The sequence below is a fragment of the Nuphar pumila genome, chromosome 6, assembly GCF_984573655.1.
Source record: "Nuphar pumila chromosome 6, dmNupPumi1.hap1.1, whole genome shotgun sequence".
In the NCBI taxonomy this organism is placed as follows: domain Eukaryota; kingdom Viridiplantae; phylum Streptophyta; class Magnoliopsida; order Nymphaeales; family Nymphaeaceae; genus Nuphar; species Nuphar pumila.
Genome location: NC_143254.1, coordinates 74,161,103 through 74,185,484, shown reverse-complemented (window position 1 = coordinate 74,185,484; position 24,382 = coordinate 74,161,103).

Here is a 24,382-nt window from a genome sequence, read left to right as displayed (position 1 = left end):
ATCTGCATGTTAGTTAGAGATTTATAATTCCTTCATTGTATCTCACTGTGCTGTCAAAACAGGTTGTAAGCTTTTATCTACATGTTAGTTAGAGGTTTATAATTCCTTCATTGTATCTCACTGTGCTGTCAAAACAGGTTGTAAGTTTTTTTTTTTCTTTTATTCATGTTACCTGTATTTTAGTCACAACTCTAAATGAGTATAAGCGTCAATAGCTATAATATGTTAGTCGTTACAGCTATATACTTGCACAACACCATTGGCACGGTCTTCATCTAATGCACCAGCACTATTCACTGCAAGCATTATATTTCAATCACATATGCACTTCCAGACTCACTTTCCTGTACAAGCTGCTATGCGTGCTCCATTCATCACAAGCCCTCTTCATTTCACCACAGCCATCATTTTGCAGAAAATCACTCACTACCCTGTGCATCCACCTCCACCTGCAAAAGGCACCGCTCACAACAGTTCCTCCACTTACGTTCCAGTCAAAACTCACCCCCCCCCCCCCCTCTTGTACACCTGCTAATACATCCAGTTTTCAGCACCTTAACCCTCTCATTACGAGCAACATCCTCATGCTTACTACATAAACCCTTCATCCACCAGTGTAACATCATCCAACACCCTCCTGCATTTGGCATTCATGCCACCAAATCCACCTTCTCAACAATCACACTATAATCTTTATATTTACCTGCTACAACACTTACCTATCACCATCAACCCCACATCAAGCTCAGTTGGCTGTACCTGTTAAGTATACTGCTATTCACATGCCACTCACTCCCTGCACTTACCTACTGCAACACATGCAGTCATACCAGCACCGTCATCTTCATAACACCATCTCCATCATTAGCATTTACCTTCTCCATTACACCAAACATCATCTCTTTACTTATTGCCTACCACTCCTTTACATACTACACCCTGTTTTCTGCACTTAACTTCACCTCTCCTCTCTCAGAAGTTGTCGTCCACCTGCATTATATATATATATATATATATATATATGCATGTATATACATGTATGTATATAGGTATATATCATTTTTCACCTGTTCACATTTTAATCATAAAATCATGGCATATGAGCATCTCATCTGCATCTTTGAAATCAAGGTGATATTCTCTTCTACTTTCATACTAACCAAGTGTTTTGCAGGAATCTCTGGAAAATGTTGATTAGGACTCTATCATATCAATTTTCATTGTAATAGCTAGATTATAAATGAGAAATTTACATTTTCAATCTTAGATTAGAATGTATGAGCATGCATTTTCATGGAATTACTTGTTTTCATATCATTCTTTTATTATTTCTCAAGAATTCACAAATAGAAACATGAATGGCACGTGCACCATTTTATAAGAGGTGATTAAATCCTAAGTTGATTCACATCAATGGCCATAGTAAGCTTGTGAACAAAGCTTAGGATTTTCATCTTTTATGGAATAACATTGGATTCACACTAGATCCCTTTTCAAAAATCATCATATTTTCAAATATTTCTTCCTTTATTAGGGTTTAAATTAAAATTAACTCAAAATATATGTCAATGGCCATAGTCAGGATATATTGAGAGTTAATTTCTTTTTAAACTCTATAAAGGCACAAAAATATGTTTTATTCTTCACCTGAATTCAAATATGATTATTATGTAATATATTCAATGACCATAATCAGGGATATATTATATCTTCAATCTTATTTTAATTCATTTATAGAATGAAATATGCTTTTTAAATTCAATTTCAAAATCTTTAAATTCATTCATCATTTAGGATAGAATTACATCATGTTTTCAAAAAATTCTTTTTCAAAATCCAAGTGATTTCCTTCAAATATCTTCTTCACCTCCCAAATCAACTTTCAACTCCTGTAAATTCAAGTACTATCCCCAGATCCTAACTTTAAATTCAAAGTCCAATTTGACTTTGAAATTTAAAAATTCAAAATTCAATTTCCAATTCAAAATCAAATTCAAATTCAATTCAAATTCAAAGTTCAATTTCTAATTCATCTTCTAATCTCAAATACTCAAGCCTTAAATCAAATTCATTCTTTATTTCTCAATAAGTCTTGATTTTCAAATTCAAAATCAAAGTTTTGAGATTGATTCTGAATCTCAAAATTCGATTCTTTTTCTAAAGTTTTGAATTCAATCTGGGTTTTCAAAACCCAAGATCCATCTTCAAAAAGTCCCATTTAAAGCTTTCTAAAATCCAAAAATTAGAACCTGATTCCACTTTGGATCCTGATTTCAGATCCAATTCCATTTAGGATTTCAGAATCCAACTCCATCCTAGATCTCAGACTTCGAATCCAATTCCATTTAAGATTCCAGAATCCAACTCCATTCTGGATCTCAGACTTCGGATCCAATTCCATTTAGGATCCTAGAATTTAAATTTATTTTTGGATCCCAGACTTCGAATCCAATTCCGTTTAGGATTCTAGATTCAGAATTCAACTTTGTTTTGGATCTCAGACTTCAGATCCAATTCCATTTAGGATTCTAGATCCAGAATTCAACTTCATTTTGGATCTCAGACTTCAGATCCAATTCCATTTAGGATTCTAGGTCCATAATTCAATTTCATTTTGGATCTTAGACTTCAGATCCAGATTCCATTTAGAATTCCAGACTTCGGATTCAAATCCATTTAGGCTGCCAGATTTCAAATCCAAATCTATCTTGATTCCCAAATTCCAAAAAACCAATTCCATTTTTTATATCTCATCTAGATCTCTTAAACCCAATTCTATCTTTTCAAACTCAACTTGGATTTCTCAAATCCCATTCTGATTTCCAAACTTCAAAATATGGAATTCAATTCCATTTCAAATATTCATTTCCTCTCCTAAATCCCGGTTCAAAAGTCAAATTCAAAGTCCATTTCTAACTTTGAAACTTCCTTTCTTTTTCTCTTTTCACAGCTTCAAAACATTCTTTTCAAAATCTAGATTTATTCTCCCAAAACTCTGATTATTTCAAAAGACTTAGAACTTCAAACTATCTTTCCTGATCTGTCTCAAAGTTCTAAGTTAAGATCAACTATTTCAAATTCATTTCTTTATCACATTTACTTCAGAATCACTTGGAAAATCTCAGATTTAAAAAAAAAAGTGTTTTCCCAAAAGCATATATTTCTGCATTTTGCATTGCACAAGCATGATTCTTTGTGCATTTCGACTTAGAATAAATTCTTAGATCATATTTTAGCAAAGCAAAAAGGCATAAATTTGACCCTTGGTTCGACTACCCCTGGTAAAGGCACCAGGAACGGTCGAACTTCGTACCGACGAGCGAATCCCGTGTCCCAATTTTCTGGTAAATATTTCAAAAATGGAGGCAAGTAATTTCGTAAAATATTTTCAAAATTAAGGTCAAGTGAGACTCTGCAAAAGAGTTCCTCTCTCTTCTTCCTTTTTCTCATTCTCTCTTCTTTTTTATCTTTTATTCTCCTTCAAAAAAGGGGAATAGAGGTTAGGAAGGCGAAGAGAAAGGAGAAGAGGAACGAGAGAAAAAAATTTGCGATGATCACATGGGTCCCACCCACATTTTTGTGGGTCCCGCAAAAACCTCGGGTTTTCAGCAATTTTTTTTTCAAAAAATTCTAAGTACGCCATTCTCTTTGTATTGATGTAACTAAGAAAGTTGGCTCGTAGAAATCTCTTGATTTCGTTCAGGTAGAAAGTTATGACTTCCAGAGTGTTTGAGCATATATTCGTAAAGATACGAATACCCTAAGTATATATGGCTTGCAAGAATCAGTTTGATTCACATTTTTAGTAAAAATGTTATTTTTACCGATAAATGCCTCGTAAATTTTATTCAAAAATTATCTGAAAAATTATGGGTCTTACATCATTACCCTCTTAAAAGAATTTTGTTCGCAAAATTCAGTTAAGAGTACAAAGTGCATAACTCGGGATATTTCTCTCACATGTTAGATTCATAATATTTATTCACTTAGTTCAACATCGTATTCATTCAAATCATAACCTCATATCATGATTCATGATCAATGAGGTATGCTTCTCATATCTATGTTCAAATTATACTACAACAACGACAATTTTGTTGAATCGATGTTCTTTCAACCGGCTATCAACATAGCCATCTTATGTAAATATTTCATACACACAGATCATTCTTCTAGAGATTAACCATATTGGAATAAGTCCCTTGTCAGACTACTTGGTATTGGAAACGTACATCCTCACAAGTTCGCCCTCGTCAGACTTACCTGATATTGGATCAGTACACCCTCACAAAATCATACTAGCCAAGCTACTGGTTTTGGAACATATACACTCGCACTGAACTGTATACCCTCACAGGCTCGCCCTGGCTAGACTATCTGATCTTGAATAAGTAAAACCTCATAGAACTCTCTTCTTGGAAAGAATTCCTCGATGGTTTATTTTATTAAGTGACTTTTAGTGTTCTAATTACACAAACTTAATTTCTCAATCATAGGATCTATAGCCATCAATTTTGGGCATAAGCACTTAAAATTTAATTTGACAAATCCAAAATTACTTTAGAGAGCAAGGATACATATTGATCCAGATGACCATACACAAGGTCATGAGCCTCTTGTCTCAAGCATTCATTGGATCTTGTCTTTCGATCACTTTTTACCCATTACAACTCTATCTATCAAGGTATTCAGATTCCTTGATATGGTAATTATCCATGAGTTGTTCGGCTGTCACCGCATAGACACGACCTACAATGGGTTTCTGCTCTACTCTGGGTAGTGGTAGTCATTGTGTTTGTGTTTGTTGAGAGGGTCCTCCAAATCCCATATTTCTCCATTGAAGATCTGAGGCTTTTTTGCGATATTCTTCTATATGATGTCCTGGTTTGCCGCAATATAGGCAACCTCCCGTATCGCGAGGACAAACCCCTCTGAGGTGACTTGAGCTACACCTCGAGCATTAGAAATTAGGTTGTTGGTATGGCTGATTGGCTTGTACCATTTGCAATGGACGCTCGACCGGTGGAGTAAAGTTCTTCTCTTGAAAATCTCTCTTATAAAAAGGTGGTTGTGATTCCTGACCACTTGGGAACGTCTTCTTATTGTTCCCATTACTGGTTACCTGTCCCTTTCCTACGATCCCTTTGGATCGCTCCCAGTCTGCGCTAATCTTCGAAGATGTTGCCACAGCAGCCTGGAATGTTTGGGGTATGCTGGTTATTACTCGAAACCGCAACCCTCTCTGCAATCTATTTATATATTTATCGGCTCTTTCCTGGTTAGTGTCGAATAACCTAAAGCAGTATCGCTCAAGGTTTTGGAACTTGGTAGTATAGTTGATGAGACTCATACCACCCTGCTCTAGTTTCAGGAACTCCATCTTTTTTTTGTTTCTAGAGTGAAATAGGAAATAGTTGTCCAATAAAGTTCTCCGAAAATCATCCCAAGGGATGACTTCTAGCTGAGAGAACTGGATGATCTTAGTGGTATCCCACCACTTTCGTGCATTATCCTTCAGCCTATATGTGCCAAAGTTTGTCCTTTTATTCTCTGGTACTCTCAATACCAGGAATGCACGCTCTGTTTCCTCGATCCAGCTTTCTCCAAGCTTTGGATCGGCTCTGCCAACGAAAATCGGTGGGTCAAGTTTGAGGAACTTCTCATAAGTTATTCCCCCAAGGTTCTTGTTGTGAGGCAAGGCTGATGCTTGCCTCATTTCACGGATGGTTGACACCAGGTTGTCGAATGTCTCTATGTGAACACCCCAAAATTTTCTAAAAATCCAAAAAATTCCCTTTTTGCTCTTGGCCCCATTTTCTGAATAATTGAGTCATTTTTAAAACAAAATTCCAATTTATTTCTCAGATTTACTAAAATCTAAATCAATTTTCTATGTTTGACTCAATTTCGAATCCGAATCCAGTGCCAAAATCCAAATCTGAGCCTTGTTATCCAATTTTTCAAATTAAATTTATAAAAATACCAAAAATAATTTCTGAAAGGCTCAAACAGTCCATCCGGTGTCCGTTTGGATCCATTGCTCTATATTTCTCGATTCGAGGTTCAAAACTCGAATATTTCCTCAAAACCTGGATCAAAATCCATTTTCTGAAGAATTATCTAAAATTCAAACCCCAAATTCTCAGAAAACCCTTCTTTTGTAAATATTTTAAAATTTTTACAAAAATAGTTTAGAAGTCCCACAACTTTAGAATTGTATGCCAAGAAAAGAACAATTTTTTTTTTTTTAGAAAAAGAAAAATACCAAAAATAGTTCAGAAATCCTTTTTTTTTTAAAGTATTGCTTTGTTAAAACCATTTTTAGAAAAACCTTTTAGAAGGAGCCACTATTTTGAAAAAAATCAAAAAAATCTTGGACCTCCTCTGAAAATCTCATAACGGTTTTCCGTTATAAAAACACGCCTGAGGCTCCCCTTTTCCTTCATCGCCTTCACCTCTCCACCCTCTTGTGCATACGATCCGATCTTCTTCCATCTTCTTCTTCTTCCCCATTTTCTTTGTAACACCCCAAATTTCAAACTTGCAAACCTTTTCAAAAAAACAGGCGAGAGACTAGAAATATCTCTTTCCTTCAGAGTTTGTTTATGAAATCAGCGAAAGATTTTTCTTTTGATAAATCATAAGGCAAGCTGACAACTTTGGGCACGTTAGCTAAAAGAACCAAAACTCACAAGATTCGAATCCCAAGGAAAATCCGTTACAAACCCAAAGCATTCAGGACGCAAGCTAAGAGCAGAAAGAAGAAGTCTTGAAGCCATCTTGCAATCGTGTCATTTCCCGTAGTGCACCTAATCATCACCTGTACCCATAGAATGAGTTAGTTTCACGAAAAACTAGTAGGTGCACAAGAGAGACTACAAAAAACTGAATTAAGTACATTTAATTCAGTAGGTTACGCAGTTTAAAGCAGATATGCAGTTAAATAGGTAAGCAAATACAACAAGGTAAGCAGTGCAAACGGGTAAGCAGTGCAAGCGAGTAAACGCGTAAGTAGTGCAACCAGTAAGCAGTTCAAAGCAAGTAAGCAATGCAATTGACAAACGCAACATACGATTCAATTGATCATAAGCTATGAACCACCACGCAACTAGCTTGTTCTCGTTCCTAGAATGAGGTCTCTGCATCTAATCATCATTAGGACATTGTTTGTCGCTCACTACTTCTAACAAACGCTTTGTCCTGAACAACCTTAATCTATTCTCATATCTCAAAGCCTTACGCGGCCAACTATCACTGGTTATGATTCACTAAGGCGTCATACTTTCTCAGAAAAGTCCACCCTTCTGTAGAAGGGCCAAAACATGATCACTATCTCAAATTGCTAATGATCTGATTCTCACAACTGAGTCATGCATGTAATCATGCTAAAACAGAAAGCCGAAACTATGAATTCATAGTTGGCTATCACAAACAATCTCAGAAGATCATCATAGCTCACCATGGCTATTTATGGTAAGCAAAAACACAAGATCCACGTCGGATCGCTTGGTCCAGAAGATATACGACCTGACAAGGAATTACCGCCCTAGAGGGAATACCTGGTCTTGGACCATACACTCCCTCACAGGAGTTCACCGTCTTCGTGGCTACCCGTTAGTGGACGGTGTACATCCTCACAGATAATCTCCCACTCTAGCCGGGTCACCTGATCTTGATCATACATACCCCCACAGCGAAACCTTTGGGAAGCCGGTCCCCAACAAATGCCATATCTAATGAAAATCATTGGATACACACATCAACATAAATGACCGCTCTCAGGGTCAATAGCCACTATTACAATCAACAAGATTAACGCCGGATCACCTGGTCTGGGAAATGTATAACCTCACAAGGAATTCTGCCCTAGATGGTATACCTGGTCTTGGACCATACACTTCCTCACAGGAGTTCACCGTTTTTGCGGCTACCCGTTTGTGGACAGTGTACATCCTCATAGAGAATCTACCACTCTAGTCGGGTACCTGGTCTTGATTATACACGCCCTCGCAGATAATCCTTTGGAGATGAGGTCCTCGATAGATACCATACTTAGTGATACACGCATCTATACAATCGATTGCTCCGAACCATTGACCGCCTCAAGGTCAGTAGCCACAATATGGGCACAAGCATGAATATCAACAATATGCATCGTATCACTTCACACAAAAGCATATAATCCTATGCATCATATTATTGCCACAAGGAATATTGCAATCCTCAAATAGAACCTCAAAGCATGCGTAAACGACACATAAGAACGCACAGATATGGCAATCCAGTTGATTCTATAGGTGAAGAGTAACTAACTCTATCTGACAGCCAAACAAAACAACTGAATAAGACAAGCACTCATAACAATGCTCGTAAAACATACAACTACCATAATATGGCTCAGTCCATCAGCAAGTAATTAAATTAATCATAAGGCATAAACCATTGCATCGCAAGCCATTCATAAGCTATACATGATAAGCAATCTTACGACAGCAGTTATATCACAATATGTAAGCAGCTTATAAGACAAGCGGCCACATCAATCCTAGTTGCCACCAGTTCGTAGATTACGAGTTGTATGCAATCTCATCAATCATAAGAGATGCAAGCCAACAAGTGCTACGCTACAATAAGCACCAAACAGTTCGACCAAGGGGTAAAGCAAGTCACATGCTAATATGTAGCAACTGGCATAATGCTATTATTATAAGCATTTAACTAGTATGAGAAGTTCCTTATTACTCTGCAAAGAACTGCGTAAGTAGTTTAACAAACTAGAGTAACGTCTCGACAGATGAGTACAGCTCAACGAGTAGCATACTGAACTATCGAGCAAGCAAGTGATCGACCAGTGTGAACAGACTTTATGTTTCGATATTACTGGCCTGCGGGTACGCGCAGGCAAAATGTAGAAACAACTAAGACTAGTTTGGGCGTCTGTTATTCTATGTATTTTAAATAACCCGAATAGCTAGTTGAGTCCGCTCCAAAGGGGACGGCTTTAGCCGAGAGAGGATTTCCCAGAGGCTGAAAAGCAGTGCCACAGATGCATCCAACTTCTGCAGAAGTGTTGTGCTAACTTGTGTAGCCTCTTTCCCCTTAACTCCAATGACTGGGGAGGCCGGATCATTGCCCGTGGGGTGGTTGTGAACAACCTGTCCATTGGAGTTTTGTATCGCTCTGTCCTCTCCCTTGACAGAACAACCAGAAGCAAATGGGTGGGTTAGGGGTTGCTTAACTAACGACCCATCCTATGTTGTGGTCTTTAAACCACTCGAGCATCTTGCCTGTGAAGGCGAATGTGAGGCCATTTATGTGATTACAACATTGTGCATTTAGCACTGTCCGAGGTCGCACAACCATCTCATCCGATCATCGCAGTACTAGACGTGTCGTGCACGACTACAAGTACTCTAGGATGAAGGGGGTATAGCTCCTCAATAAAAGCCTCAACAGGAGTGTTTCACAAAGATGTAAAGTTTATCAACTTCACTTTATTTTTTGAAACAACAGTACATTGTGTCAACATTATGCATGTGATTATCTCGAATCACATTCGCTATCGGGGTATCTACATGTCTCGCATGACTCGATATCGGCCTCGATAGACGAGATACAGGTTTCTCAACAAAACACCCGCTAAGAAGTTCACTCGAACCCCCAATTCAGGATCACCCGAGATATGCCAAAAAGGTGAGCAGAACTAGTTAGTCACATCCTTCCAAATGCTTCAATTTGGAGCACTCTTTGATGCTTTTGTGCAACTCCCTAAAATCTCAAGTCGACTCTGCAGGACTGTGCACGCGAAGAGCTAGGATCCTTGTGAGGTATCCCTCTCCTTAGACGAAGGTGTATCACCAACTCCCGACTGAACTCTTGTCGCAAGAGGGAGTGATAGACGTCTCTTGCATCCTCCACGAGGATGCCTCAAACGCGTATGCAATAAGCGAAAACCTGAGCGTCATCTGCAATAGTAAGGCAGTAGCAACATATATGCAAAAGCAAGAGCCTGGCGCAAAGCGCGACGACAAAGTAAAGGTTGTAAGCAGGAGTGCAATGCAAAACCTTTGCGTGATGCGCAACGACAAAGTAAAGGACAAGGATTATGAAACCACGTCCTTGAGTTAAATGCGTACTCGTATAAATATATATATATATATTTCTATATATATATATATTTAATGACCCCTTTTTAGTTAATTGAACTTAATTCAATTGTCCAAGTCTTCTGTGCAATCTTCCCCTACCTTGAGTGGTGAGGGTCCTTGCATGCCAACTGCGTAGGTAAGCACGAGCTCAAGCCATGAAGAGTGAGCAGGATCCACCATTCAACCTGCGATGCTTAGAACTTTAGTATGCTAAACCATAAAGAAAACAACAGGAGGTGGGTCCGACAAGACCTGATGCGAAGCAAAACAAGGGACTTCGCTCCCTGCAGACAAACTGCAGAAGCAGAGGCCAAGGGCACGAGCCCTGCTTAGCGCGACAGAAACAGGGGAGGAGAGCCCTGGCTTTCTGCCAACGAACAGAGGCAGGGAGGCCTGCTCCCTGCCAGCCAAAGCAGACCGAGAAGACAGGCAGGGAGCAGTCGCTCCCTATTTTTAGAAGACTCAGGCGGCTAGGGTCCAACCCCTGCCGACCTGCCAAAGGACGAGGGGGGCGGAGCGGAGCGGAGCCCCCCTGTCGGAACAACAAACGAAGGCAGGGTTGGCAAAGGCATCACCCCTACCTTCCGACTAGAAAGGAAGGTGGCGACAAAGGGGCATCTCTTCTGCCAGTCCACTGGAAAAGAAGGTGTCAACAGGGGCATAGCCCCTATCGGCGGGTCAAAAGAAGAAAAAAAGAACGGAAGGGGGGTTGTGCCCCTTCCCTGACTTCACCGAGCGGAGGGTGTCGAAAGGCTGGTGCCCTCCGATTGGCCAACAAGAGAGAGCAGGGAGGGAGGTCGCGGCCCTCCTTGTGAAACTAGAAGAGAGAGAATAGGGAGGGGGTCGGGCTCCTTCCCTGTCGAATGGGAAAACAAAGGGAAGGGGTTATGCCCCTTCTCGGATATCAGCGAGCAAAGGGAAAGGGGCGCAACCCCTCCCTGGTGGCTGAGAGGAGAAGAAGAAAGAGGACAGAAGAAGAAGACAAGGATGCAGGGAGGGGGGCTCGACCCCTCCCTGACCAAAAGAGGCAGCAGGGAGGGCTCGACCCTCCCCTGTCGTCATAGGTAGCAGGGAGGGCTCAATCCTCCCCTGTCGTCATAGGTAGCAGGGAGGGCTCAATCCTCCCCTGCCGAAAGAACCACGAAGAGGCAGGGTCTCTGCCTCTGCCGAAAAATCCATAAAAGGCAGGGGGCAGAAGCCCCTGCCGAAAAGATAGGCCGATACAGGGAGCTTCGCTCCCTGCCAGCAAAACAAGAAGGACAGGGGGAGCGGAGCCTCCTGTTGACACAACAAGTGACAGGGGGCGGAGCCCCCTGCCGATGAAAAGAAAGGAAAAGGAGAGGGGGAGAAGGGGAAACAAAAAAGAGAAGAAAAGAGGGAGTGTACCTGAAGGTCGGCGGCGACAGCGGCGGCGGAGGGAGAGAGTGCAGAGACGGTGAGGGGTAGGTCGACGGATGGCACGCTGGAAGGAGTTTGCCGGAGAGGGGAGAAGATCGCCGACGTCGGTGGCGGTGCTCGGCAACGCAGAGAGCGATGGGAGTCGGAAGAGACGAGAGAGTCTAGGTGGAAGGGGGTTTCAAGAACCTCCCGTCCCCTTCAGCCTCGTCTTTTAAAAGTGGAACAGAGGTGGTGCCTCAATTGGGTCCGGGTCCGGATCCGACCCGAATCCAAGCTAATTTTTTTTTTCCGTTTATTACATCCTACCCTCCTTAAAATAATTTCGTCCGCGAAATTTCAATTGCATTCATTGGTCAAAATACAAGTCAGGGCATTTTTCCCTAATATTTGACCATTCGTTAGCCGAATCTTTGTTCGAGTTCTTTACCATCCTTGGAGTAAATAAGGAATATCCGAGATTAAAATCTCAAGAAGCTCGAAAAAGAAGCCAAAAACATTTGTACTATTCATGCGTAACATGAGTAGTTTACAAAAAAACCCAGCAATGCTGGTACATAAGCAGAACGTGTCAAGCCACTTAGCTTAACAACGCTAAAAACATCTATAAAATAAGAAAAATTATATACTTACAGCGAGATGCTCAATGGTCAAGAATCCTTACTTCCCTTAGCTCTGATACCAAGTTTTAATGCCCCAAATTTTAAACTTGCGAACCTTTTCAGAAAAATAGGTGAGAGACTAGAAATATCTCTTTCCTTCAGAGCTTGTTTATGAAATCAACGGAAGAATTTTCTTTTGATAAATCATAAGGCAGGCTGACAACTTTGGGCACGTTAGCTAAAAGAACCAAGACTCACAAGATTCAGATATCCCAAGGAAATTTTGTTACAAATCCAAAATGTCCAGGACGCGAGCTAAGAGCAGGAAGAAGAAGTCTTGAAGCCATCTTGCAATCGCGCTATCGCCCGTAGTGCACCTAATCATCACCTGTACCCATAGAATGAGTTAGTTTTGCGAAAAACTAGTAGGTTGTAAACACCCCAAATTTTCACTCACCTCCCCGACATTTCCACCAATCATCACATTTCAGTTTTCTGAAATCAATGAAGGGCAAAATGGTTATTTTTTGAGATTGGACCTTGTAGAAAGTCCAAAATTTTATTCCCAAGTCTCAAAATTTCTCTATCTAGGCTCAGAAATATCTTCAAGCTGCAAATTTTCAAAATCCTATTCTTGACGAGAAGCTAGAATTTCCAATTCTAAATTCAGAGTGGCATTTCATGGGACATGTCTTCGCATATCATCGCATGAGCATTTCATATCATTTCACTGCACAGCATGTCATTTCGAGGTCCAGAACTCTCGATTTCAAAATCCTCAATCCAGATTCGAGTTTTAACCATTTTCAAATTTGATTTCAAAACCCTGGATCTTCAAAATTGCCAATTCTTCCCATTTTACCCCCAAGACTCCGAATTACAAAAGTTTTCTCAAGAAAATAATATGGATAGTTTTGATATTGATTTCAAAATTTCGTCAGTTGGAAAGAAAGGGACACAATTTTAAAGACTTTATTTCAAACTTTTAAAAAGGGAGTCTGAATTTCTTTATAAAATCTCTATATCTTTTTAAATTTTGCCCTGAAGGACCACTTTCTTTCTAAATTTTCGAAACCAAACCAAATTTTTTTACTTCGTATTTTCTAACTAGCCTACTATTATAAAAAAATCCCAAAAAGAATTTATTCATTTTGAATTTGCTTTGATTTCAAATAAATGACGGGGGACCCACCCTGAAGTGACGTCACACTCAAATTCTCAAATATTTCTCTTATTTTCAAGCAGTGCCCATCCGGAGGTGGCGCCAATTTATAAAACTCTTTCTTTAATTTAATTTTCAATTCTATTTATTTTAATAAAATAATCAGTGGGCCCACACATATGTGGCGCCTCACTAAAGCTCCTTGCCAAGAAAAACAAAAACAAAATTTATTTTCAAAAGGCTTTCTTAAGCCGGCTGAGGTGGCACCACCTTAAAAAAAAAGGAAAAAACCTGTTTTACTCACTTTTCTGATTTTAATTTTCAGCCCCCAAAAGGGCACCACTGTGAAGCCCTATCCTCAATAAACGATTCACTTTACCTTAGGTAAAGTGAATCAAAGTTTCAAATAAAGAGAGAGTTGTCCCCTCTCAAAACAACGAACATTTCAAAAATTGGTTTTAAAAGTTTTCAAATACTCACCAAAAATCAGTTGAAAAATGCTGGAAAAAGATCGAATTTTGTGGAAGAAGGGGAGGTCGGTCATTAAAAGGCCCACTGGGGTGGATAACAAGGGGACCCCAATCTGCGATTTCTCTGGACCCTAGCTCTCAATCTTCTTTATCGCCTCTTTCCCCTCTTCTAGCAGGATCGGCGACTCCATCAACCATTTCCCCCTTTATCGTTTCACTTCCTCTCCTCCCTTCCGAGGGTTTTCCCCCATTTCTAGTGAATCCCCCTTTCACGGATTGCTTCCACCATCACCCAATGGAGGAGCCAAGGGACATAGAAAATCTGCAAGGCACAGAAGGAACACCGTCTCCTTGCCATTAGTCCAAGAGATTGAGCATCTATTTCTCGATAAACAAATCTTCAAGGGCCAGCTTCCAGGAAGAGTACAATCGAAGCAATAAGGTAAGGAGACATCATATGCTTGCTATTTTGAGAATCATACATCATACTCAGGCTGCATATCACAAATCCATTGTATTAATCAATGTGATTTGCATCCCTAGTCGCCTCCCCCATTGATGATCGATGATGTCTTGCTATGACATCATCGATCTATCTAAACATCACATTTTGACTGAATTACTTCCTCTCTTCCCACAGTTTAAAAATTTTCTTTCTTTCCTTGATGGTTTTCGCATCACAAGCATTATAAAACAACATTTTCCTGTCACTCACTGTTTTTGTTTTTGTTTTTGTTTTTAGGATCATGTTTGTGTCATCACATCTAGCATATCATCGATTTCATTTTAAGGATTTCTACCACAGGAAAATGTCGATTTCATCAGAATTTCTGCTAAATAAAACCCCTTTTTAACCTTCTGCTCTTGCATGGCATCTCCCCTGTTATAACCTTTTTACTATTTTTTTTTCTTTGTGAACCTGGTGGCCTTCCTACTCCCCTTATCGTCCCACGCGTATCCTGTTTTGACAAAAACATTGCCTAAGTATTCTGCATTTTGCTAATAGCTATGGATGTCGTACAGTAGACAGTGCCCATTAACTTAGGAACGACATCCATAGCTATTAGCAATTTCAATTCTGTTTCAAATTTTTAGCACCTTCATCGGTTTAGAATGATAAATACAACTTGCTTCTCTTCTGTGTGTTTTAGATAGTTTAATTCTTCTTACAGTGTATCTTAACAAATTGTTACCTATCTTCCCTGTTTGGAACAACCACGTGGTTCAACATGCTGATAGCCGATATGCTCCCATTTAATATATATATGGATATTCTGTACATATTAGCATTGGTTTATGGTGTAAGTCTGATCTACTGTAGCTCATATGGCATGAACACTGTGCAGTATGTACTGTAACTGTAAGAGCAAGCTGCGAGTGATAGTTTGAAGCATATTATGAATAGGGGAGAATGTATATTGTGGTAGGACCATGAGTGTTATATTCTGAATCTATTACAGTTATAACATTGGTAAATCATGTTGTATACACTACCGTGTTTCACATTCTCATCTGCAAATTTACACAGGCAAGATGACAAACCTTGTTGAGATTAAAACCACTGCAGTGCTGAAATCCAATGTGCTGACAATAAGGCTGACGTTAATCAGATTCCATAAAGTTTTACACTACCTGTATGTGCATGCTATAAGAGGTGAAGTGTAAACAACTTGCAGAAATTAGTCTGTGGCTGGAATATCATTTGAGTGACATTTATTAGTCACCTGTATATCTGATAGTAGTTGTATCCAGCGTTTCATTATAGTTTTCAACCCTCATTCTCATTTAACCTCTGTTTTAGTAATATTTATCATCATTTGGACCATATTCATCAACCCTCCATGCATTCCCTGATAATTCACTGCTTCATGGCTGCATATCAATTACTACCTCTTCCTCTTGCCATAACCTTAGTAATTTCCATATCCCTGAATATGAGTCCTAATATCATATGCTCACTGCTATCTCGCCTAGATGTTGCCAGCTCCATTTGCATACATAGTTAATTGTCGAAAACCTTGGAAGTGAATAGTACCCCCAATGTATCATATATTAATACCATTCTTGTCCTTTCATGAACATTTCATATCATTTATACGCGTATAGCTACAAAAGTGCTTCTTTTCACCATAGGCACATAAACTACCATCTTCATATTATCATCTCCTGCATATGTATTCTCTTATTAACCAGGATAGTACACCTAAACATATCATTACACATCACATTTGCACATCACACATGCAAATGTGATCATTATATATATTTTCCATTATAAGAATATATTTTATATATATGTATGTATATATATACATACATATATCGCCATATGTTTATATATATATTCATCTTCGTTGTACATACATACATATGCCCATTTCCTTGGGTATCTTGTATATCCATTCCTTGTACTAACCCACTTTTGCAGGAAAAGTTGGAGGATGCTGACTCTTTTAAGTATGTATTTCCTTTTTATTCATTTATTTTGCTTCATGTTAGAGATGTAATAATCAAATTTGGAATAATATTTACTTTTACTGCCTAGATTAGGATGCATATCATATAGTTTGAATTTCTGTAATATCCTGACTATGTGATTCATGCATTATATTTCAAAATCACTATGAATGTACACGAATGGCACGTGCACCAACTCTTAGGGAGTTGATGAACTCAGTGGAATCCATATTTATGGCCTAGCCGGAATATGGACGAGATCCAGATTCAACATCTTTCTACTAGTCGCATAGAGCCTACACTCTTATAGGCTATCTTCAAAATTGCACATCATATTTCCAATTTTGCAAAATATTGTGAATTAAATCAATCAAATTTTAAACATGTTCTTGGTCACAGTCAGAATATGTGAAGAGTTTACTTTGGCTTAATACACATTTTTCCAACAAAATTCATCAGAAAATCTTTCTGAATGTCTTTCTCAAAGTGCATTCATCCATTCAAATCATCCACATCATGGCATCATCTGCTTTCTCATGATTTCCTCAAGAAAATTTCATTCCATGGAAATTGATTCCTCAAGAAACTCTGAAAATTTTCAGAGTTGGATTTCCCAAATCAAGTTTCCCATGATTTTCCCTAGAAAATATTCTTTTTTTTTTAGATTCATTTTCAAAAGGAGTTTCTCATCTTTCTCAAGAATCAAAATCGATTTTCAAATATTCCAAGGCTAAGATTTCAGTTTCCCGAGTTTTGATTTTCCTTCTCCAAAGAGTTTTCCAATGAATTTTAGTCATTTTCCAAAGGAAGTTTTCAAATTTGACAAATAGTTCCTCTTCAAGTATTTTCTCATGAATTCTTTCCATTTTCTCAGGTTTTTCATCCATTCATGATTTTCCCAAATCTTTATAAACTTTCTTTATATTTCAAATATTTTCATCAGAGTTTCCTGAGAGACTGATTCCCATCTTTTTCCTGAGAAATATTTTCCAACTCCAAAGCATTTTCTAAGCATACATCATGATTTTCTAACTTGCATTTTACAAAGTTTCATAGCACATGCCTGAATTCTCTGTGCATTTAGGATAGAACACGATTTTGATAATTTAACTAAGTCAAGCACATTTTTGGTCCTTGGTTCGATTACCCCAGTTAAAGGCGGTAGAAACGGTCGAACCTCGTACCGACAGGTCGAGCCCCATCCCATGGATTTCCCCGCTATTTTCAAAATGGAGGCGAGTATTTCAAAACAATTTTCAAAACTCAGGTCAAGTTTGACTCGCAGGATCGTTTCCCCTCTCTCCCGCAGGGAAGGGAAGAAAATTTTGCGACGATAACAGGTTTGGCGACCAGGATGGGACCTGTCATTGTCTGATCAAAATTGTGCTTGACTTAGTTCAATTATCAAAACTGCGTTCCAAAAATGACAGCTCTTTTTCTGATATCATGCAAACCTAGGAGCCTAGATTCTGACCTAGCTGACATTGATTGCATATAGCCTAAACATGGTTTGGTAGGACCATATTGAGGAGATATTTTCATGCTCAAATAGACTTAGGTCTAAATACAACTCTCCTCAATTTAGGATCTGAATGCAAACAATGTATGTTTCTTTAAAGATTTTCAAAATCTATCTCTTTAGGACTTAGAGCCCTCTATTTTTTGCATGTGATAATTTTTTCAAACCCCACTTACCTATTTTTACCTGATCTTCACATTGCTAGGCTCTTTTCCAGAACCCTAGTTTAGGACAAAGCCTCACAACTGGGCCACTTATTTGGGTTAACGCCCCCCTACCACGTACTAAGGGCCACAACTCGAGGTATATCGGTAGGTGCTCAAGGATGTTGGAAAACTTTACCTTAGAACCAGAGTTGAAATTTTATGTCACGTACTTCGGGTCTCAACTCGAGTATATCGGCATAATTGGATTGGACAAAGATGATCTGAACCTAGAGTTAGGGTTAGGGTCCTACAGCTGTTTTTCAAAATGATGCATCTTGAGTCAGCCTTTTAGGGAGTGTTGTATGTGCATAAATGTATGTACAAGATGTGACTATTTGTATTAGCATTATTCCTCTCATATTTTCCCCAAAAATATTTTTTCAAATATCCATATTCTCGTCTTTTCCTTTTATTTTCTCAAACCCTGGATGATTTTCCAAAATATCCAATTTCTTTTAAAACTCCAGGTGATTTTCCATTCTCCCATTCTACTGGATCTTGAATTTTTAGCTGCATTTTATATCCTGCCTGCAATTTTTCAAAATTTCCTATATTTTCCTAAGTCTGATTCTGAGTCTTTCTCTGTTTTCAGTCCGATGGCATCCAGTCAAATCGATCCTATTTTTTCTGAAGGTCACATCTCCTATGAGGTGCGACAAGGTCGTCCTGAACATCGAGCCCTTAGCACCAGAACTTTCATTCCCCGGTGGTACTATTCATGGCTCAAAAGCTTTTCCCGCATGTTCCCGGACCATTTGAGCAAGTGCGGATTAGAAATGGCGTCAGCAGTCGGAAAAGCAGACCATCAACGACAACCTGATCCATGCAATGGCAGAGCAATGGAATCCACGAACCTGTACCTTCTGGTTCCCATGGGGAGAGATGACCATTTTGATGGATGAATTTTCAGAGATTATGGGATTACCAGAGTCAGCCGATCAACCAGAGGATCCGTTAGAGCATCAATTTCTGATCAATGTCAAGGTTTTGGACCCATGAGACTCTTTAGCTTGTATGACAGGCCGCCGATCTTAGCCCCTGATCCAGTTGAACGGAAATGAATATGTCAATCTGCTTGAGTTATACCATCAATACAGGACCTTCGTCGAAGTCAGCTCGTTATCAAGGACAGCTAGAGAAAGAATCCAGAATGCAATGGTTTTATGCACTGTAGGATTAGCCCTCTTCCCAGATGGACAAAACTACATGGATATCAGGATAATCCAGCTCATGAGAAGATGGGGGAGTCGACAGACCAACCATCTCTCCATAGCCCTTTTCAGCAAATATTTTTTTAAAAAACCAATTCCTTCAGAATCTAATCAGGTCTTTGCCCTGCAGAGAGCATCAACAACATTTGATGGTTCGAACAAGATCAGGAAGCAAAACAACATCACCTTAGTACTCCTCAGCCTCAGAAGGAGAAATGGATTCCCCTAGATCCGTCAGAAGTCAAGATCAGCAGCAAGAGGATGAGGGCATAGATCCACAGATGTATGCTATGTTTCGGAAGATAATGAACAAGATGATGAGGAGCAGCCCGGGACCAGTTCAGAGAAGAATCCATTTAGGTAGAAGTTCCACGGTCACAAGGATAAGAAATCAATAAAGACTTCCAAGAAGCAAATACAGCTAGATAAAATTTCAGATAGAACATAATTGATGGAAGACACCGATGAAGAATATGAGGTGCCTCCAACATTTCAGAAACATGGTCGGGAGCAAAGGAGGAACCGCAAATCAAAAGGTCAGGTCACAGAAGAGCCCCTGCAAGTACAGTTCAGGGAAATGGCTAGAGTTGTTAAAGATCTGCAAGCCCGCAACAAGGGCAAGAAAGTCTTCACCAGAGAGGTCTTCTATGATGGCCTAGAAGGAGACAAAGATCTGAAAAACATACCTCGCAAGTTCATCAAGTTCGACGGTTCTGGTGACCCCAAAGCTTATCTCACCACGTTCTTCGCAGAGTGCTCAAGATTTAAGAGAGATAACAGAGCACTATTTTTATGTTTCCCCCGCAGCTTGGAAGGAGTTGCAGCTAAATGGTATGCCGAGCATATCAATCCTATCGAACTCAAGGAGTTCTATAAAGTAGTGAATTTGTTTATTGAATGCTTCTTGTTCAACACAGAGGCGCTCCCGACATTAAGTCATCTCTGCAATCTAAGGCAGAATGAAAACGAAAAAGCACGGGACTTTATTCATAAATGGAGATCAGTCTGCAACAAAATGAGGTATCCTATATCAGAAAGGCATGCTTTATCATTGATCCTCAATAATTTTTCGCAACCTCTAAGAGGATTAATCTCCATCGCACCATCCCGTACTTTCATTGAGTTGACTGAATGAGCCCAATGGCTCGAGCTAAGTGTGGAGAATGGAGTCTACGAAGGCTTCACATTTTCCAAGAATAACCCCCAAGGTGAACAGAAGAAGAGAACTCACTTCACCTATTCTGCCAACAACAATCGCTATAAAGTGCAGAAGAAAGATTACTGCTACGGCACAGGAAGTTCAAATAACAAAGGAGATTAGAAAATGAAGCCTGCTCCTCAATATAACAAGCCCCTTCAGGAAGATCAAGGGCCAAAACTGCGTGAAAAGGTTAAACATGAAGGATGGGGCTACGACAGAAAATTCACTCCTCTCGACCAATCGCTCGAAGATGTGCTCGGGTATATGCTATCAAAGGAGATGATCAAGTTGCCAAGACTTGTTGATCCCCCTGTGCCTATGGGGAAGTGGAAAGACCAATTTTGCAAGTTTCACAAGACAGTGGGACACAACACTGAGAACTGTTTCGTTCTCAAGAATATTGTACAGGATCTTATTGACAAGAATCTTTTGGTGGAAGGAGAAGAAAAAGAAAAAATGGACATTCTCAATCAGCCCTTTCCTCCGCACACCACAACAGTGATATCTGAACAGCCCTTCCTACCTCAAGAACACATCAAACCATGTTCCCTTCCAGATCTCCAATTTTAGCATCAGGTATTAGTGCTACGACAAGCAGCACCAACCTCTAAGAAGATGGACATAATTGCAGCATTTGGCAAGCTGAAAGTGTCTGAAGAACCCACAAAATCGTCCCCCAAGAAATTAAAAGGAATTCTGGAATTCCTTAATCAGTTCATCAAGCCCATGCCGGAAAAGGAAATTCAAAAGCCTCTGACTTCTCTGTCCAATGTTTCAATTTTGAACCTAGCCAAGAGTTCCTGCAAGCACCAACAGGTACTGGACGATCTGCCCAGAAAAATTAAAGTTAAACCCAGTACCACACCGAAAGACATGGCAGAAATTGTGAATTCAGCCATGACAAATGCGCCAATCACCTTCTTGGATGAAGACCTTCCAAAACCTCACCCATTTCATAATAATGCCCTGTATATTGTCGTTCGAGTAAGAGGGATGACAGTACCCCATGTGCTGGTCGATGGAGGCAGCAACCTCAACATATGTCCTGAAATGACAACAAATGCACTAGGGATTAAGGAGGAAAAGTACATTCCAGATCCTATCACCATATATGGATTTGACAATCATGGTCAAACAGCTAAAGGCAAGATATTCCTGGAAGTGTTCATCAATTATTCAGTGCACTCCATCCTTTTTCATGTGGTTAATGTGCCGCCCACCTATAATCTACTGCTCGGGAGAACATGGATCCACAATGCAAATGCGGTACCTTCCACCCTTCATCAATGCGTAAAATGGTCCAAAGGTGGAATGATTACAACAATATTGGGAGAAGACCCAGAAGAAAGGCTCCCGCAGCCCATGATCCCTCAACCGTCATTCACAACAAATGTCCCTAGCATCAGGGAAAGTGAAGAAATCAGTCTCAGAGAAGGTCTAGAAATACTCCAGACAACCTCAAAATTATCTCTGTACACTGTAGCCATGACTCGATGGAGAGGTCCTAAACTCTTTAAGATTGGAGGACGGATCAACTACAACACTATCAAAGATCATCCATTGTTTCCGCAATTCATGAAATCAAGAAAGGGATTTGATTTACTCCTGAAGCATGGTTATCAACCCTTCAAAGGACTGGGTAAAAATGAAGACGGTCGCATCGAGCCAATGATTCAAAAGCATCGTCCCCACAGAGCAGGACTAGGGTTCTCCGGCGAAGGCTCACAAAAGAAGACTGTTTTTGTTAAAGGGGCACATTGAGAACCATTTTGTTATTTCCCCTTTATTCTTTCCAAAATAAATGTCTCATTCTATCAATGTCTTTGATCAAATCAAAATCAATAAAATTTCAAGTTTCTTTGTCTATCTGGATGCCATCTATTTCCCGTCTCTATCTCTTAATTTTATAATGTCAATGTTATTTTATACATGATTCTTTTCAAACGCTATTTGTATTATGATGGGCGATTTTTCCTGAATCAAATTTCTTATCCAAAATTTCAAAATGTCTTCCCGAGCAATCAAGAAGCTCGTTCTTAATCCAAAGGCTTTCCAGAAATCGACAGCAATTCACTGAGTCAAAGCGAGCACAGAAGATGGCAATGTTGCAAAGTAGTCAGATGATTATGCAGAATTCGATCAGTCTCTTTAGGAATTACCAGAGTTCGCCTTAGCCCAGAAGCAAGACGAACCATCAGCTATAGTCCAAGATCCGACTGAAGATGTCAATATCGGCTCAGAAGACAACCCCAAAATTCTCAAGATCAGAATCAGTCTGAGCCTGGAAGAAAAGGAAAGGCTCGCTAACTTTCTCAGGCAACATGAAGAAGTGTTCGCATGGACATATGAAGATATGCCAGGTTTAGACCCCAAATTGGTCGAACGCCACCTCATTTTAAAGCCAGATGCTAAGCCAGTCAAGCAGAAGTTGAGGAAAATGGATCCCAGAATAGAACAACAAGTCAAAGAAGGACTTGAAGATTTGCTCAAAGCAGGATTCATTCGAACTATTGACTACCCAGATTGGTTAGCCAATATTGTCATTGTTCCGAAGAAAAGTGGCAAAGTGAGGATTTGCATAGACTTCAGAGACCTCAATAAAGCAACTCCGAAAGATGATTATCCACTTCCAAGCATTGATCTTCTGGTCGACAGCACGACATGACATGCCATGTTCTCTTTTATGGATGGATATTCCGGCTATAACCAGATTAAGTTGGCAGCCCGCGACCAATCAAAAACTTTCTTCACTACGCCTTGGGGCACCTTTTGTTATACAGTCATGTCATTCGGGCTTAAAAATGATGGAGCAACATATCAACGAGCAATGGCCGTCATTTTTCATGATCAGATGCGCAAAATCATGGACGTGTATGTTGACGATATTCTCGTGAAATCCAAAGAGGAAGAAGATCACCTCGAAGCCCTTGATCAAGTTTTTAAGCGACTCAATCTTTATAAGTTAAGGCTTAACCCCCAAAAGTGTGTTTTTGGAGTCAAATCGGGCAAATTGTTGGGTTTTCTAGTCAGCAAAAAGGGAATTGAAGTTGACCCAGCCAAAGAAAAGGCTATAATTGATATGCCACCCCCAACGAATCTCAAAGAATTGCGTAGCTTTCAGGGACGCATGCAATCAATTCGACGATTTATTTCCAATTTGGCAATGAGATGCGAACCTTTCAACCACTTACTCAAAAAAGGAGTGAAGTTCGAATGGAGACCAGAATATCAGCAATCGTTCGATTGGATCAAGAAGTATCTCCTCAATTCTCCTATCTTAAAACCGCCAAAATTAGGGAAACCCCTTTTGTTATACATCTCAGTTAATCAAGTCGCATGCGGCGGATTCTTGGCGCAATACAAAGAAGGCAACCTGATAGAGCACGACATTTATTATGTGAGTAAGACTTTCATAGACTATGAAAAGAAATACTCTCAAATAGAGAAGACCTGTCTAGCTCTGGTATGGATGTGTCAGAAGCCAAGACACTACCTGCTGGCATCTGAAGTCAAAATCTTGTCTAAACTCAATCCTCTCAAATACATTTTAGAACAACCTTTCCTCAGTGGACGAGTCGCCAAATGACAAGTCTTACTAATGCAGTATGACTTAGAATATGTCTCTCAACACTTGATCAAAGGTCAAACAATTGCAGATCAATTGGCAGATTTTCCTCTAGCGGAAGAGGTGAAAGCCGAAGATGATTTCCCGGATGAGCAAATATGCAATATCCAGCAATATCCAATCTGGAATTTATTTTTCGATGGTTCCAAGAACATGGCCGGAATAGGCATTGGGATCTTATTAATCACTCCTGAGAAAGAGATGATTCCATTTTCTCTCAAGTTAGATTTTCAATGCACCCAAAATATAGCTGAGTATGAAGCCCTGATCCAAGGACTAAAGATTCTACTAGACTTCATTGTCAAGAGAGTGCATGCTTACGGTGACTCATTACTCGTTGTCAATCAAGTCCGAGTTGAATGGCAAGTGAAAGATCAGAAGCTATT